Source organism: Mus musculus, chromosome 5, assembly GCF_000001635.26.
Source record: "Mus musculus strain C57BL/6J chromosome 5, GRCm38.p6 C57BL/6J".
NCBI lineage: Eukaryota > Metazoa > Chordata > Mammalia > Rodentia > Muridae > Mus > Mus musculus.
In genome coordinates, this window is record NC_000071.6 from 35,229,545 (window position 1) to 35,243,359 (window position 13,815).

General features: G+C 48.9%; 1 long non-coding RNA gene across 1 annotated transcript in view; it reads left to right on the forward strand.

The window, feature by feature from the left end:
* Nucleotides 1-285: 285 nt before the first annotated feature.
* Gm40281 overlaps nucleotides 286-13,815 on the forward strand; it is a 36,391-nt gene continuing 22,861 nt past the window's right edge. Inside the window, exons 1-2 of the long non-coding RNA XR_868342.2 lie at nucleotides 286-448; nucleotides 1,527-1,596. This is a non-coding gene — a long non-coding RNA (predicted gene, 40281). The remainder of the gene's footprint in view (nucleotides 449-1,526; nucleotides 1,597-13,815) is intronic.

Consider the following 13,815-nt stretch of genomic DNA (forward strand, 5'->3'; position numbering starts at 1 on the left):
CACAAACCATCCATGTAGCCATCTGTTCTCCCACCTCCCTGCTAACCCACCCCCCTGCTCGCCCACCCTCCTACAGTCTAATTTGAATCCCATTCACCCATGTGTGAACTCCTGAGTATCCACCTGCTCTCATCCAAGACCTGCCTATGCCCCGGGCACTCACTGTTTGCAGGTGACCAGTCCTTACATAGGTGACCTCTGTGATGCTTGTCTTGCTGTGAGTAAAGATGTCACAGGACCAGCTGACGTCATGTGATCAAGGTCAGGATCTAGAGGTGTGGATGCCAGTCAGGGCTCCGGTACTGCAGTCAGCTATGGGGAGGTGCTCACAACCATAAGTGCTTCTGGATCCATAGTGGAATGAGTCTGGAGGGCTCCACAGGAGTGTCCTGACATGCATAAGCTGTGGCCATCTAGTCCTGGGGCTTCTCTCTGACCCATGTGTTATGTAAGGAAGGCCCTGAGGGTGACACAGTAATGCTATGTGGTCATGGCCACTTCAGTTGTGTGGCTTGGCCAGCCTATCACGGTGTGATCAGGGAGCCGCACTTTAGGGAAAGAAGAGATAAGATAAGGGGTCCTCTAGTGGACTGTGTTAGCTAGCTGGCTGGTGGGCTGGGAACCTGTCAGGCCTGGCAAAGTGGCAGAGACAGGCTGCTCTGTGGTCACACCAGGTCTGCAGCATAGAAGGGGACCCAGGGAGGGGGGAGAAACAGATTTTTCTGGTTAGGACTCCACAGCCGAGACACCCAGGGCAGCTGGCTGTTGTGTTGATGGGGATCCAGTATCACTCCCAGGCTGTGTTTATCTTAGGGGAAGAGACAAGCATCCCCAGGCGTCCTGACCTGAATTTTTATTCAGCCTAGTCCCCCACCCCAGGAGGTATCTAATTATTATTTCCTAACCTAGTTTCAGAACTTTCTGTTAATTCCCAAGATGCTTCAGAGCTGTCTGCAGCCCTGATTTCCCCCAAACGCACTGGAGACAGAACTCTCCACAAAGTAAAGACAAGAGGCCTTACCTTCAGACAGACTGGATTACAACCTCTGACCTGCTGCTTCTAAACTGTATAACGTTGGGCATGTGGCTTAACCTTTCCAAGTCTTCTCTCCTCAACTCGGGAAGAGGGGAGACGGTGTTATCTGTCACATTGCATAGTAACTAGGGGCAGGGAGCTAGTTAATAGTCCTGCAGCCAGTATTGAGAGGAGGCGCTCTGGGTGGTCCCTTCCTCTACAATCACCACCACTGCCCTTAGAAGACAAATGCCTGGCTCACTCAGAATCTAGCAGACAGCAACTGGCCTGGATGCCTCCAGTTTTGTGTTTGTGAGAACCGTAAATCTGACCTAATGCAATTAGGAAAACCCAATAGATGACTTAAGAAAACCCAGTCTGTCAAGGGGACAGGTATAGTCAGGCATTAGATAGGTTGGTGCTAGCAGAGGCAGGTGGGAAAGCCCTCAAATAGAAGACTGCTTCAGGGTGCAAAGGAAACACCATTCTCTCCATAATTTGTTTCCTACAGAGCAAACCTCAGCTAGATGCCAGTGAGAAGACCCAGGACGCAAGGAGAGAGCACCAAGGAGTAGGACCAGGTGGGTGTGGGCGTGCTCAGGGGGCATGGGTAGGTGTGGGTGGGCACAGGCCTCAGGGGCACAGGTAAGTGCTTGTAGGCACAGAGCTCAGGGAAAGGGAGGTCTGGGCCCATCCATCGTGTGTGGTGTCCTGTACAGACTCAATGCTTGACACCTTTGGGTTTCTCCTCCTCTACGGTTCTCCACAGACCACCGTCCTGAGTTCTAGGAGACATGATGTTGGATGGGGACGTACTCCAGAAGACTGGCCTCTTGGCCACAGCAGCTCTGAGGGAACGCTAGCATTGGCACTTGGGCAAGGCTTCCGAGCCACCCTGGGTTCCTGAGTTTTTCTCACTGTGGAACTTGAGACAGCAAGGCCAGGAAGTGTGACCTGATCCCGTGGCTCACACTACAGTGCTGAGGGGACTCACACCTTGAAATGAGATGGACTCCCCGGGTCTTTTGACTGTAGGAGTGAGGAAGCTGCAGCCCCGTGAGGCTGGCACACAGTCCCAAGGCAAAGTGCTCACACTGCTGGCCGCCTTCATTGCCTGTCATGGACCAAGGATTGTGCCTGTTCTGATCCCAGAATGCCAATGTGTGAACTTAGAAAGATGTCCCTGTAGATGGGATGATGCTGAGTCTCTGGACACAGTGTTCCTGGGCTGCCCAAGTGGCTCCAAATCCAAAACACATGTCTTTACAGAGACGTGAAGACATAGAGGGGTTTGTGGAAACTGAGGCAGCTCTTGGAGTGCTACGGCCATAGGCTGGGGGCAGCTGGAGTTCCAGGAGAGGGAGAAGCCAGGGAAAAACCTCTCTCCTGAGGCTGGGGAGGGAGTCTGTCCTATTCCAGGTTCTGGCTCCAGAGCTATGGGAGAAAGGATGCTGTCTCAGGCTGCCTGGCTTAAACAACTAGTTACAGCAGCCTTGGGAAGCAAGGAGTCCACCCTGCAGGAAGGTTCTATGGTGCCCATTTTACAGCGAGCTCAGAGAGGAAGGGCCGCTCCTCTGAGGATGCCCAGCTCTTACATGCTAAGCCTTTGAGGCTACAGTTTGCACAGTGTGCTTGGGGCCACTTTTGGCAACCTTGAGGGACCATTTTTTTCTCTTGTTAGCCATCTCACTTGCAGCAGGCAGCCCTTCAGCTGAGGGCATGACATCCATGCTCAGATAATAGGAACTGAGTGCAGGCCAAGCAATGCCCTACCCATATGCAGAGTGTGACCATTCTACTTTTCTCCTGCTTACACCGTATGGCATCAGTGCAGGCCATGAGTGGCTTAGCATCTTGCTTGGCATCACTCCCACCCCTCCATGCCCTGGGCTAGCCTTTATCCTATGGAATGTCAACACACAATATTTGCTTCAGGCTCTGCATTCGCTATTTATTTGAATTTCTTGCCATGCCTGTGATCCTGAGTCTTTCCCATTCTTCTATCAAAGTTTGAACTTCCTGCCATCACAGCTGCCCCTTGTGATCAGAGGTGGCAAGCAAGCCATTTTCCAGCATCCGCCAAGGAGCCATTTTGTTATGCTCTTTGTTTCTTTGTCTAAGCAGTGGAGGTTTGAGAGTGTCAGGAAACAGAGACCACCCCAGTGTCGGTGCTAGATGGGCCAATTAGGAGAAATGAAGGTGGGGGTCAGTCAGCTGGGCCCCAGAGGGTTGTCTAGGTCGGGGAGTGGATAAGCAGGGTCAGCCTCTAATCCGGCATCTTCTGGAAATGTTATACCCAGCGGTGACTCCTGGGTAAAGGAACCCAGTGTTAGCTGCTTCTGGGCTTCATTGTGGCTACTGGAGAGAGCTCAGACCTCTACTCAGAAGCTGGCAAGCCCTGTAGGTTTTGCTCCAGTGGTCACTGGCTCTCTCACAGGCTGTCTCTGGAGATCACAATCCTTCATCAGCCCTACTTGCCACTCAGAAGCCTCGGGGATCAGAGCCACCCTTGCTTCTAGAAGTTCCTGTTCATACTGAGCACCCAGGGACCCAAAACCAGTCTTGAACTGATACCACGAGGCCGAGAAATCTACAGATGCAGAGTAATCCACTGGACACAGGGACCTGCCGCTATCTCCTGGGGCTTTTGCCATCTTCAGTCTTTCAAGACAAGGCCACTCTACCCATCCTAGCTCAGTTCCTAACTGGTCCAGAGAATCTGACTCTGAGCTCTCAGAGCCTTCCAAGGGGCAGTGCAGGAATGCTCAGGTCACCCCACGTCCTCTCCTCTCTCTGGAATGTGCTTGCTCAGTGCCTGATGGAGGAGTGGGAGGAGGTGCCAGGAGATCAGGCAACAGTTCACTCCCAAAGTGTCTGAGGGAGCACAGGGAGGACTCTGGCGTCCTGGCCAGGGGTGATCTGGACTGAAACAGATCCTGCCTGTTGGTTCCCTGGGGCCAGATGCTGGCTACCCATTTTGACTTGGCCTCTGGCTTAGAGTGGATACATGTCTAGCGCCATTCATTGAGCCTTTTGGCTTGTCTCTGCACTGTCCAGCGTGCCCAAAGCGAGGTCCTTGGCTGCAACTTCAGGCTGGCCATGCCGGTTCTAGATCTTCCTGGGATCCTAGTTTTTGTGAGCGTACTTCTGCATTCTGAGAGAGGGGCAGCAGACATTTAGTCCTCAGGAGAGGCTGTGGCCTTGGTCAGCCTTGGGTGAGTTCTAGGTTTCCAGTGGGAACATTCTTCCAAGGTCTCCCTGGAAGATCTGCTGCCACGCCTTAGGGATTTGTCACTTGAGAAAAGAATAAAGGAAATGAAATTTGGAGAAGTGCTTCGGTGCAGGCTGGCTTTGTCTTCCCCACATGCACTCCCAGGGTGTGCACTGTGCAACTAGCCATGGAGAGGAGTAGCTTTCTCACAGACAAACGGGCCACCTGCAGTCACACGTAGGCACAGCCTGGCCCTTCAAGGCCTGAGCACTGTGTGTTCTGTCAATAAAAAGGACAGAACAAAGTGACGAAGGAGAGTGGAGAGCCCCACCTGTGTTCCTGGCCAGGCTGTCCTCACCTACCGGTCCTCTTGGTCATGCACTGTTTTTTGTTGTTGTTGTTGTTGTTGTTTTGTTTTTGTTTTGTTTGTTTGTTTGTTTGTTTGTTTGTTTTTGTTTTCAAGCTGTGGCTCATTCCTTCTCAGTCTGTGGCCAGATGCTTGGGATAGATCAGAAAGTGTTTCCTCAGAGTGTGGCAGGACCAAGACCATAGTAGGGCTCCTGGACCTGTGTGTTCATTGACAGAGCAGTGGATAAATGACTGGGTGGATGGATGAGTTAATGGGAGTGGTTGGGGGAATAGATAGATGGGAGGGTGGACAGGAAGATAATTGGATAGATAGACAGATGAACAGGTAAATAAATAGATGGATGGTTAAGTAAGCAGATGGATAATGGATAGGATCATGAGTAGATAGAAGAGTAGGTGGATGAATGAGAAGATGAGTGGTTGATGGGTAGTTGAGTGAACAGACAAGTGGATGGCTGGATAGGTCAGTGAGTGAATGAATGAATGAATAGTTGAATGGATACTTAGATGGATGACTACACAGATGGATGAATAGATAGGCAGATAAGTAGGTAGATGGACAGATGATCAGGTAGATGAATGGATGAATAGTTAGGTGGATAGGCATGTAGATAACTGGGTAGGTTGGTGAATGAATGGAGAGTTGAATGGGTAGTTAGATGGATGGATAGTTGAATGGATAGTTATATTGATGAATAAATAGTTGAATGGGTAGTTAGATGGATGAATGGATAGGCAGATGAGTAGACAGATGGATGGATGGCCAGGTAAATGAGTGATGAACAGTTGGGTGGATAGACAGGTAGATGAGTGGCTAGATGGACAGATGACTAGGTGGGTAGGCAGATGAATGGATTGGTATGGGTAGATGGATGGATGACTGGCAAAGGGCAATTCTGATACATTTAGACCTCTTCCTTTCACAGCCTTTGTGAGATATCATCTGAGATGCCCCCAACCCAGTTTTGAGCAATGACAGCAAATGCTGTGACTGCTTTTGTAGGACCTTGGGGTCAAGGTTCCCAGCAAGTTTGAGCACATATTCCCATCAATATGTCCTGGAGGCCATGCTATGAGTTCTGCACTTTGTTTCTGGGATTTCATGGTCATATTTGTGGTTGAGAGTGAGCCCTTGCTTCCCATCCACTACCTGGGCTGGTGACTGCAGAGAGGACAACCTGGGCCACCTTCTTGGAAGAGCCTGGGCTGGGGTCAGCTCTCTGCCCATAACACACTACCCCTCTACTGTGTCCTCCAGCAGTGTGCATTCTCCATCTCAAGAAGCCTACACATTTCTACATAGACTTCTAAACCCAGAGAGTCTCCATGGCCCAGGATAGGAACTAGAGTTTTCCTCCTTGACTCCCTCTGCACAGGACAGACAGCAAATAGCAGCAACTGCTGCTTCCTTGGTGCTGAGAGACCCAGAGCCACAGTAGACCACAGGATCAGCCACACTTTCTCCCAGGCCACTACTTGCTTCTGCTTCTTCCTTCTATGCAATAGGGAACAGGCAACTGGTCCTGTTCAGCACTTCTTCCTCTTTGTGTGTGTATGTGCGCGCGCGCGTGTGTGTGTGTGTATACACTCACATATGTGTAATATGTGTGTGCATATATATGTGACTGTGTGTGGTGTGTGTACACATAAGTCTGTGTAGGTGAGCATGTATAGTGTGTGTACTCACTCATATGTGTGTATGCACATAAGTCTGGATGTGTGAAGTATGTATACATGCATCCTCAAGTGTGTATGTGCAAATGTTTACAGTGTGTGTACATGTACATGTGTGCTTGTCCAGTGTGTATACATGCATGTCTATGTGAGAGGATGGGTATGTCCCTGTTTGAGGGGTTAGAATAACTTGTCTGGAGCTGTGAGCCCACCTTGCACCCACAGCTGGATATGTTAGCTGTTTTGACCTGAACTTGAACTCCAGGCTTTCCAGTTCACTGGCCTTGTTTAAAAAGAAATAAAAACATGGTTTCCTGACTTGGAGCAAAGGAAGCCAAGAAACAAAGAGGAAGAGGTAAGGAGGGCCCCGGGCAGTCTGGACAGTACACACTACTCAGCAAATCAGAAACAAATGGACAAGCGTCTGAACTGCACAGAGACTCACCGGAAGTGGGGAGAGGTGACATGGACATCCTGTCTTGACTTTGGGATTCTTGTCCTTGGTCCCGGGTGCCTTCTCACAGTGGCTCTTGTTCTAGGAGCTGTGGAGCAGAAGTCAGCTGGGGCTATGATAGTCCCATGGGCTGTGCTGCTGGGGCAGTGCCTCCTGACACCCAGCTACCCTGAGCTGTGGTAGCCTCTGTGTCACTTCAGAATTTGACACACCCAGCAAGTCCTGGCATCTCCACAGTGAGCTGGGTTTTGACCATAGATGGCCAGTGTAGTGCCAGTGCCATCCTGTCCTGTGTAGAGCTCTGTGTGACTTCTTCCTTTGAACTGGCCTTACCCTCAATACTCACCTAAGATGAACTCTCCAGAAAGCAGAACCCAAGACAAGGATTAAGTACTAGTGAGACATTTGGGTGTAATCTCAAGGCAGTTAGAGAGAGGAAATCCAGCATAGACTAGGCCAGTATAAGTGAGGCCTCATTGTGCCACCACTGTCCTTGTGAACTGCTCCAGTCAGGCAAGCTATGCCAGACTGAGATAGAAATGCTTCCTCCTCCTCGTTTTGCATCTGTGGCACCCATATCTCCCTGGACAGCAGGCACAGGCCACCATCCTAGAGGCTTGAGTTGTCCTGCACACTGGACCCATATTGCATACTGTCATCATCCCCAGGCCAAGCTTGTTGGCTGGCAGTGGCAAAACTGGGATGGAGCAGAGTGGCCTAGGGTCCAGCAGACAGGTAGCTCCTGCAGGTTAATTTCTGCTCAATGTCTCTAGCTCAGCTGCCCTGCCATTAACCTGCACCGTTGAGTTAGCTCTGGGGAGTGGCCTTTCCTGTACATCAGGGTCGCAGCTCTATCCCAGCTCACTCTGTTCCTCTCTGCCAGGGCAGAGTACTGAGCAAGTTGCTGCACAATGCTCTACATTTGTTGCCACTGTGGCCTCTGCTCTTGGCCCATGATCAATAACTAAGATAATGAGCAATTGGGGTCAGGTGATCTCCTCAAGACAGCTCAGAGTACATCAAGACATCCCTGGTAGGATTCTCTGTCGTCTTGGACCAGCCTCACTGGCCCAGCTTTGATGGTTACTGTCTGTATCAGTGGTACGTGGTGCTATGCACCTACACAGCGCGCGCACACACACACACACACACACACACACACACACACACACACACACACACACACACACACTCACATACACACACATTATGTAGTGGGAGAAACCTGAAAAGTTAGGTCTGCAGGTTGAGAGCCTGGTGCCTAGCAAGGTTGTTCTAGGTTCCCTGCTTAGCTCCCATTTCCTGGTAGGTCTTTTCAGGGCAGGCAACAGGGAAGACCTGGGCCTCACACTTTTCTTCCTTCAGCCAGGCTCATCCACGTCTGATGGGTCAGGACCTACAAGCAGCAGGCCTGGACTATGATGGTGAAAATGGCCAGAGAGTCACACTCCAGAATGGAGTTTATTTTCCAGACATGTGTCCTGCTGACTGCTTTGCCCAGCTGCTGCTCTGAACCAGGGGACCTGAGTTGGGAAGCCGCAGAGCATTGGTCACATTATAGCACTTAGAAATGGCTTCCTGCCAAAGCCATCTTGAAAGTGGAGTGAGCTTCCCAGGTGAAGCAAGGATGCAGGCAAAGCATCAGCCTGAACTGCGGCTTAGAGGCCCTGGGGCCCCTGCAAGGACCATGCCAGCAATGGTTGACCTTTGCTCAGACTCAGCAGCTGGTTAAACATCATCTCTTGCGTGTCAGTGAAGGCATGCCTGGGGAAAACAGCTCTCAATTTTTGGACTCAGTAAGTCAAACAGGGGAGTCATCCTATTAAATGATCAAGAACCTGGGCAGGACAAAGAGACAGAGAAGGAACCGTCTCTCCACAGACCTGTCAGCCGGAACATCTGTCCTGCCTGCAGTCTGATGCTCTACCACTTTCTTGATTCCCCAGACCACAGGACAGAATAGGATGTCACAGGCTCCATCACAGTGTTGTGCCCTTGGGGCCAGTCTCTCATCTCCCCACTCAGAACCCCCTTCTGCACCAGCCTTCACTTCCCCATTGACCCTGCACTCATACAGCGGGGTGAGCAGCTCGAGGGCCCAGCTCACTGATTGGATGTTAACCAGGGGCTTGGGAGGGCTATTTCAGGCTTCAGCATCCCCAGGGAGGTAGCCCCTGTCCCATGATAGCAGCTCCACAGGTCCCTGAGTCAGAGGTTCTCTTTCCCTGAGGAAGAGACCAAGAGGAAGTTCTGGAACGCTCTGAAAAGCAATTTATACAATAGCTTTCCTATCTCCAATTCGGGAATGATCACAGGAAGGGTGAGAGGACTTCAAAGTCCAGATGCTGGAGTCAATTAACAAATGCCCCAAGACCTGGATCCCTTCCTCCTGGCCAGAAGGCCTCAGATGTTCACCAGCCTAGCTTGGCTGGCTCCTAACTGTAGCCCTGGTCAAGTCCATCTTCTGCCCAGACAGGGTCTTGGCTCCATCTGCTTACCCACCACGATTCCCTGATTCTCTCAGTAGGTCCCATATGGCTGTCAGGAACTGAGGAGACACCTGGGTCATAATTTGCAAGTCACAGGTTGTCAGCTCTTACTGAGGACAGATTGGCTGAAGTGGGGTGGAGAGCATTGGCCTCCTGCAGAGGGTTGGCTGGACAGAGTCTCAGGGAAGGACTTGGCCTTCTGGATCACGCCAGGTCCACATAGATGTGGAAGCCATGTCACTACAGGAAGGTATTCCAACCATGCCCCCTCAGCAGACTCCCTTGGACACTGTGAGTTTCTGTTTTATTGAAACAACACACACAGTATATAAACCCTTCCAGTAGCTACAGTTTCCCCTGCCCTCCCTGATTGACCAGTACTGACTGAAGCCACCTCCTCCAATCTTGGTTTAGTCTGGGGTTATTTGTTTAGATTTTCCTTCATGTATCTAAGCAGCCATGTTTAGACTTCAATGTTTAACATCCCAGACCTTGACCTCTTACAGACCCTACCACCAACTCCTCCCACCTCGCCACATAGGGAAGCCTCACTAATTGCTGCTCAATGTTAGTCAAAGCACCAATATGCTTGAGTTGAGTCTCCACTGTGTCTCACTCTGGTTAAGCGGTCACCTTCTTGTGCCTCCGTATTCATCCCCCTCCTTCTGGTCCCACTCATCCTTGGGGACCCTGTGAATGTCCTCTTCTTTGTATCATGCACAGAGATGGTCACCACGGACTGCTTGTCCCAGCCATCTTCTTGTGGAGACACTGCTTTGGTGATCATTGGTCATTCCTGCTCTCTGCGGCTCACTCCCTCACCCTAGCAAGGCCCACCCCCCCAGTGGAGAATCACTGATGCCCTACGGGGACACAGTCCTCAGATATTCCCAACCAAGGCTCCGTGTTATATCTGTTGTGAGTGGACAAAAATCCCTGTACCTCAGGACTAGGCAGCTGGGCTAGGGTGAACCTCAGGAGGGCACATACCTTCCTTGGCACTTATCCCTTCCAGCAAGGGAACTGTGAGAGGTGGGGACCATTCTGAAAGTGTCATTCGCTGTGCCACATGGGAGCCTTACGGCCATGTACTCTGTGTCTGTCTTCACCCCTTGCCCCTGCGCTCCCTGACTCCGTCTGAGAGTTCTATCTCTGTCACAATTCTCCTCTCCTCCTTCACAGCCTCACCTGGGCAGGCTCTCTTTCTTGGTCTATGATCCCTGGAATCACCTCTAGTTCAGATCCTTCCTGACAGGCATTTCATTCAAGTTAAAGCGTTTGTAGTGGGGTTGCGGTGGCTGGCTCAGTTAGGAAAGGACTTACTGTGCAGGCCTGGAGACCTGAATCTGAGCTGCAGTACTCATGTATGAAGCATAGTGTTAGCCAGGAGGATGGCTCAGTGGGTCAAAGTACTTGCCATGCCAGCCTGATGACCTGGATTCAATTCCTGGCACACATCTGTAACACCAGCAGTCCTGTTTCAAGACAGGAGGTGAAACAGAAGAATTATCCAGAAATTTGTGGGCCGGCTAGCCTAGAGAATACTGTGTAACAGAAACAAGCGATCCTGTCTCAACAAGGTTGAAGGGGAAGCAATTTCCAAAAGATGTCTGACCTCTACATGTACATCATGGTGTGTCTATGGGGGTGTTGTATGTGTGTGTATCTACACATACAAAGATAGATAGATAGATAGATAGATAGATAGATAGATAGATAGATAGAAAAATATATAAATAGCTGGGTATGACTGGGTGCATCTGGAATCCCAGTGCTGGACAGATTCCTGGGTGTCACTGGCCGGCCAAGTAGACAGGTGAGCTCTAGCTTTAGCAAAGACCCTACTTCAAAAATAATGCAGGAAGCAACTGAGAAAGACATCCAGAGTCAGTCTCTGGTGTCCACATGTGTTCGCACCTGTGCATGTATATGCGTGTATGCATATGCATATACAAACTCATACCACACACACATAAGAAAATCATAGGGAAGCTCTGAGACCTGCTTGGTGGCAAAGGCTGGAGGTTTGTTGATATTTACAGTGGCCAGTACTTTTGGGTGGTGGCAGTTTGTTTGTTTGTTTTAATTTTTCTCTACAACATGTATATATTTTTCTTTTAAAATTACATTGATGTGTGTGTGTGTGTGCGAATGTGTGTGTGTGTGTGTGTTGCAGTTTTAGAGTTCTTTCCATCACTGACACAGACTTTCATTCCCTTGAGCAGTTCCCCTGTGGCCTGAGAAGCATCTCAAGCCCTACTTGGGGAAGCTTTGTCCCAGATGCCTGGGGATAAGAACAGACAGAGGGCATGGGGAAGTTCAAGGGCAGAAAGAAGATCTGATCTGCTAGCAAGCGTTTGTTTTTCTGTGCCAGGAATAAAAAAAAAAAAAAAAAAAAAAAAAGCAAGTACTGGAATAGTCCCACGTCGACTTAGTAAACATAACCCTCAGTCTGCAGCTCAGTTAAAAGCAGCTTGTTTATCTGAGAAATTGGAGCCTTCCTTTACAAGGCAGTAAATGGTAGTTTGGAAAGAGGAGCAAATTGCTGAGATAGATGGCAGGTGTCTAGAGTATGTGAGAATGTCTGCACCCTTGAGTCTGAGCATGCTGATGCCTCCCGCCTTTCTGGGATGGTGATTTTGATTGTTAACTTAGTTGAATTAAGATAAATTAGGAAGTTAATGAGGCCGGTGACCCTCCCTCCCTGCTCCCCCCCCCCCACCCCCCCGAGATCATCAGCTGATATCACTCCACAAGAGCAGAGGGAGCAGAGGTGATGGGCTGGTGGTTGAGAAGCCTCGTGAGTACAAACAGTAACGAAGACACACTGGGACCAGCTATGGGGACACAGTTCAATTTTATTGGTGTGATTCAAGGCTTATATAGTTATGGGGACTGGGGATAGGAACATCCAGGATGGGCAAAGGCCATTGGCTGAAGGCAGAAGATGCTGAAGTGCATCCTTACCATGGGGAAGCATTTCAGGAATTTCAGGAATGCTAGCTGAATGGGGTCTTCTGTGGGTGGAGTTCAGGAAGAGACAGGGAAAGGAAGTTTAACCTGTAATCTTAACCAAGGCTATGTGACATTCTGCAGGTAGAGGAATAGGGGGATTTTTTTGAACTCCCCAGACAAGGTCAGAGAAGGGGAAGACCTGATAATGAAGAGAGTCCTCCATATTGCACCGAGCCCCAGAAGGCTATTTAGTCAATGATAGACTTTGTCTTTAATTAGTGGGGCAAGAAGGCCCAGCTTCAGGTATGTCTGGAAGAGCATTTACATAGAGATGCAACAAAGGAGGTAAGACCAATGGATGGCACCACCCCCATGGGCTTAGGTTCTGTACTAATAAAAATGGAAAAAATAAGAAAATTACATGAACACTAGCATTCACCTTTCTTTGTTTCCTGACTGCAGAAATAATGGTGGTTTTGTTACAGTGTCTTTCTCATTATTGTGGATTGTGTCCTTTTAACTATGAGCAAAAGTAACCCTTCCTTTCTTAGGTTGCTCTAGTCATGATTTGATCATGACAATGAGAAAAGTAATTGATGTGGAGAATTGGTACCAGAAGTGGGGTTGTTGCTGTGGTGAACATGATCATATAATTTATAGACCTTTCTAGCTGGTTTGTGAAATGAATGCATAAGAATTTGGAGCTGTAGACTAGAGAAGGAAGAAAATGCTGTGAACAGAGCTTAAGGGACAGTCTGATGAGAGTGTGAAAGTCCGGAATTCTGCTAGAAATGTGAACAGTGAAGTCCCCACTCACAGTCTTTCAGGAGAGAATGAGGACTCTTTCAGGAATTAGACTTGAGACCATTCATGGTTCAGTCTGGCAAGTAATCTAAGTTGAATTCTTTAGGTGGTCTGGGAATTTGAGTGAGGCCAAACTCAAAAGTAATGGGCTGATTTGTTTGGTGGAGAAGATCTTAAGAGGAAAAAAAAAGCACTCAGACAATAGCATGGTTACTGGTTAGTGCTTTTACTGAGGTCTACAGGGAGAGAACCCAGGAGACTGAGCAGTAAGACAAGAAAAACAATGTGCAGTTTGGTGAGGAAAAGAATGGGAATTCAAGTTGCAGACAAGGAAGGCATGGATAAAATATGCATACACTTTAAGAGATTAGCACAATTAATGAGAAGTCTTGTACTTTGCACTAAAACAATAAGAAAGCAACTTCAAAGGAAGAACTTATTTATCAGACTCCAACTTGTAAAAATGCAAATAGTTGTGTGTGGTGGTTAGTGTTCATTGTCAACTTGATAGAATTTAGAATAGCTGGGAAATGACCCTCTGGTCATGTTTGTGAAAGATTCACTTGATTATGTTAATTGAAGTGAGAAATCTCTCACATTGTGGGTGGCAGCATTCCTCCTCTGTTCTCCTTTTCCCCTCTTCCTGTCTCTGTTCTACCACCACAACTACCCTCTCATTTTGAAATATGCTGACTAGTAAGGAGTTAATTTGTTTATTTTTTATTTTGCAACCATGTATTCCTTTTCTGTTTAGGTTTGTGAGTGAACGGTTTTGCATCCAAGGCATAAAATTTCCACTAAGTGCTGACAGCTATGGGGCTGTTAGATAACAAATGCTATTAGG